The sequence below is a fragment of the Papaver somniferum genome, chromosome 8 (assembly GCF_003573695.1).
Source record: "Papaver somniferum cultivar HN1 chromosome 8, ASM357369v1, whole genome shotgun sequence".
In the NCBI taxonomy this organism is placed as follows: domain Eukaryota; kingdom Viridiplantae; phylum Streptophyta; class Magnoliopsida; order Ranunculales; family Papaveraceae; genus Papaver; species Papaver somniferum.
In genome coordinates, this window is record NC_039365.1 from 167,348,584 (window position 1) to 167,353,619 (window position 5,036).

Consider the following 5,036-nt stretch of genomic DNA (forward strand, 5'->3'; position numbering starts at 1 on the left):
TTTAGGGTTTATCTGTGGGAGACAGATTGATCCTTTGATAGACTTGTCTGTGTGAGACATATTTGTTTATTGTCAAAGCCTGCGATTTTGGGTCGTAGCAACTCTTAGTTGTGGGTGAGATCAGCTAAGGGAATCAACTGCGTAGTATCCTTCTGGGATCAGAAGCGTAGGAGCATAACTGTACCTTGGATCAGAGGGAGATTGATTGGGGTTAAACTACAGTCCATTCCGAAGCTAGCTTGGAGTAGGCTAGTGTTTTTAGTGGCTTAATACAGTGTGTGTTCAATCTGGACTAGGTCCCGGGGTTTTCCTGCATTTGTGGTTTCCTCGCTAACAAAATTTCTGGTGTCTGTGTTATTTCAATTTCCGCATTATATTGTTTTATCTTTATAATTGAAATAATACAGGTTGTGTGTTAGATCATCAATTAGAGTAATCCAACCTTTGGTTGTTGATTTTAATTGATTGATCCTTGGATATTGGTCTTTGGTACCATCTAAGTTATTCTTTGTGTTTGATTAAAGACTCGCTGATTTCTATTAGCTTGTGTAAATCAAAACAATAGAGAGATATTAACTCCTTGAGATACTTTTACCTAGATTGAATCTTACTGTCTAGTTGATTCTCTAGAAAGTATTTCAGAGTTAATCCATACAGATTCCTAAGCGAAATATTGGGTGGTGTTGTTAGACCCCCGCTTTTTTAATTGGTGTCAGAGCAGGCAAACACGTTCAAGACCTTAAAAGTCTGTGTTTGTAGCGATCTGACTCGATGGACAGAGGTGTTATCTCTATTAACGTACCACCAGTCTTCGATGGATCAAACTACCCATGGTGGAAAGTTGTTATGTGTGCGTTTCTTCAAGCACGTGATTTTAGAACCTGGATATGTATTTTTAAGGGCTGTATCCTCCTGTAAATACAGAAAGCAATGTATCTCTACCTAAGGATATTGGTAGTTACAGTCCTGAAGAATCTTTTGCTGCAATGCAAAACTCTGATGGATTGAATGCTATCAGACAGGCCATTACCTCAAATCTTCAGCACTATGTGTCTACTTGCACTAAGTCTAAAGACGCCTGGGATATCTTATAAACTGTATTTGAAGACAATAGATACGTTTCTAGGAAGCATGTCATTGATGGAGGAAATAACCTCAACACCCTCTCCAAAACTGCTTCTCTTGGAAAGGTAAAAATTCTTGATCAAATTTTTGCTCAAACCATTTCCTTCAATGCCGTTTCCGACACAAGTAAAACCTCTAACTTGTCTTGGATTGATGAGTGTTTCTCAAATGGTGAATGGTTCGATAAACCGTTATTGACAGAAAGGATCAATGAATGTGTAAAGAGAAGCATCAGATGTGAAAACATCCACTGTTATCTCTTGATGCTAATGATACTAAGAAAGAAAAATCCTTACGTGTCAACATTTTGAATACGTCTGATGGATGTGATAAATCCTCAGCTCATGCAGCAGAAACATCCACAGACTCAAAATCTGATTCAGAAATTGAGTCTGATACAAAGATTGTTGAATTCTTGAATAAAGAGGTTCTTCAAGAAAATCTTCAATTAAAAGCTTCATTGAAGAAACTAGAATCATTAATCTAGGTGAAAGATCTTGAGATAGACTGTCTTGATGATAAACTCACCAGAACCATTGCTTTGAAGGAAAAAGAGACTAATACTCTCAAGGATGATCTACAAAGATTATCAGGAAGCTCTGACAAAATCTCAGCAATGTTATTTGGTCAGAAATTCTTTGGAAATACAAATGGTTTAGGATTTAAGAGTAAGACTGCAGACATTGTCAACCCCATTGTTTCTACTTGTCATAGAAAAATAAAGGTCGGCAACTGTGATAAACAGAAGGCACTTCAACAAGACAAAGGATCCTTGATTTGTTCGTTTTGTCAAAATGCAAATCATGTTCAAAGCAAGTGTTGGAGATTCAAGAGGAACAACAACAGAATTTCCAGACTGCAACAGAACATGCGAAAGATGAATCTGGATAATCAACATGGCTCTCAAACCAGTGCTTCCATAATCAGAAGAGGTAGGAAATATTTTTATACAACAAACCTTGGTAAACCACTATGTGGTAAACAAGGGGATATTTTGGCTCACAACGTCTCTATCTAACCCCATAGACGTTGGCATCCTCATCTTTAACTTGAGAAAATGGGGTTTTATTTCTTTATGTCTCAAGTGGTATTTTCTTGGTTAAAAAGTTTTGTTTAACTATATAAATAATGAACTTTAAAAGTCTTGTTGTTTAGGGTTTTAGTCGTTCGTAAACTCTGTGTTATTTCCCAAAGGAATACTGTTTCATGGCTCCTGTAACTAGAGGCAGCACAAGCAGGGATGCAGTTGAAGCAGCTAACGCACGTCGGTGTATAGAAATTTCCTCCACACGGGTGAAGAAAGTGAAGGCTTCATTTAATGGTAAAGGTCCTTCCTCAAACTGGTTATTGTCCTTTTATCAAAGTGATGTTAACTTCAGGAACCTGGTAAAGTAATTCATTATCAAAAGAAACGATTTAGCATCTCAAATCTCTTTGTCTTTGGAAGAAATAATTCACTATGAACGGATGTTGTCTCAAACAACGAACACTGTACGTAAACTGGAAAGAGAACTTAGTAAGTTGATAGTAATTTCCAAAGAGTTGGAGGAATTAAATGATCCCATAATCAATGGGTTCTTTTATAATGAGAAGGAATTCTCAGTAAAGGCCTTGACAAAGCTCTATGTTTCCTAGTATGTCTTATTTTTGGTTTAGTTGGAAGAATAACTAGTGCTTGAATAGAAATGATTGTGACTACACATAGCTATTATGTTTCATCTTCTTGTTCTTCTTTTTTAGGTTTAATTGGTTTTAAATTCTAAAAATTTTGACAAATAGGTTCAAAAAAGTTTTGGAAAAAATAATATCACCTTTACAATCAGCTTTCCTTTCATCTGCAGATCTCTGACAATATTATTGTTGCCCATGAGATTGTGCATTCCATGAAGAAAAGTAAAAAAAAAAAAAAAAAGTAAATGTAGGAGTTAAGATCGATATGTCAAAAGCATCCGATCGGGTGAATTGAAAATTTTTGATCAAAACTATAAAAGCTTTTGGTTTCTATGAATAATGGTGTGAACTAATATTTCAATGTATTTCTTCGTCTTCAATTGATATTTTATTAAATGGTGTTCCTTGCAAAAAGTTCAAACCTTTAAGGAGAATCAGACAGGGGGATCCATTGTACCCCTAATCTGATCATCTTATGTATGGAGGTTCTTTCTAGATTACGGATTCACTTAGAAGAAGAAAAAAAAATCTGGGAATTAAATTAACACCAAATGCAACTCAGATTTCCCATCTGTTTTTTTGCTAATGATCTTCTTCTTTTTATAAAAGCCGATTTAGGGAGTTACTCGAATCTTTTAGATGCGATAAATAAGTTCAGTATATGGTTTCTAGGCAGGTAATAAATTTCACAAAATGTAGTGTGTTCTTTAGCAAAAAAATGCATAACAAACATCTGGGGATTATCTCTAAACTAATGGAGATAAAAAAAGATAAATATCAAAGACACCCACCTAGGAGTACCACTTTTCGTTGGATCTAAGCTAAAAACTTTTGACAACATTATAGAAAAAATGGAACTGAGAGTTAAAGCTTGGTTATGAAAAATCCTATCTCAACCCAGCAAAATTGTATTAAACAAATCAATCTTATCAAGTATCCCTATTTTTAGCATACCCTATTTTGTTCTTTCGAAAAACATAACAAAAAGAATAATTGACATCTAAAGAGACTTTTGGTGGGGAAAACATACAAATTCCAAAGGAATTTACATAAAATCTTTTGACTTCTTATGTGAACCCATAGACCAAGGAGGATTAGGTTTTAAAGAAGCAAATAGAGTCAATCAAGCCTTGATAAGCAGAATACCTTGGAGATTGGTTAGCCATCCAGATGATCTCGGGGCACAAATTCTAAAAGGAAAATATTTCAAAAAAACTGGAGCATTATAGTCTAAGAAGAAATCAAAAGCTTCTTAGGTTTAGAAATGCATCCTGCAAGGCATTCAACATATTAAAAAATACAGCATATGGGAGGTGGGTGATGGATCTGATAAAAGGGGGTCTAACAACCACAACCAATAATTCGTTCGGCAATTTGTATGGACTTACTCCAATATACTTTCAAGAGAATCAACTAGACAGTCAGACTCAATCTTAAGAAAAGTATATCAAAGAGTTATATCTCAATTTCTCAATTCAATCCGCAATCAAACAAATAGAAATTTGCGAGCCTGATTGAATATAAGAAATTTGGACGATATCAAAAACCAATATCCAAGTGGCAATCAATTTAATCAACAACCCAAAGGTCGGATTCACAATTGATTGAACTTATGCACAACCTGTGATATTTCAATTATAATGATAAACAATATAATACGAAAAAGAAATAACACAGACACCAGAAATTTTGTTAACGAGGAAACCGCAAATGCAGAAAAACCCCGGGACCTAGTCCAGAATAAACACACACTGATTATAAACTGTTACACCAAATTCCTACTACCTATTCGGAATAGATGTAATACCTACTTCAGCACTTATAAACTCCTAGCACAAAACCAATTGTCTTTAGGAATTCTTCTCGTAAATTTTCTAGCAGAACCCAAGGCTCTCTTTAGAAGATACAACAACACGATTGATACGATTTGATATTTTGTTTGCACAAAACACCGGTTTGATTTCCCTTTAGATGTGAATCAAGGTTTTGGAAATCTTGTGTTTATTTTGATAAAAACAATTACAAGGTAAAAGTAATATCAAAACAAACTTTTAGATTAGGGATTATTATACTCTTCAATAATGGAAGAGAAACCTAATTATTCTACCACAAGAACAACTAGAATAAATCTAGAGATATCTTGTTTAAAACTTCTTAAGGATTTTTACGAGATGACTTAATCGAAGTTTTCTTTCTATCTTCCGATTTCGACTAACAAGTGTTGGTATACGATCGGAAAC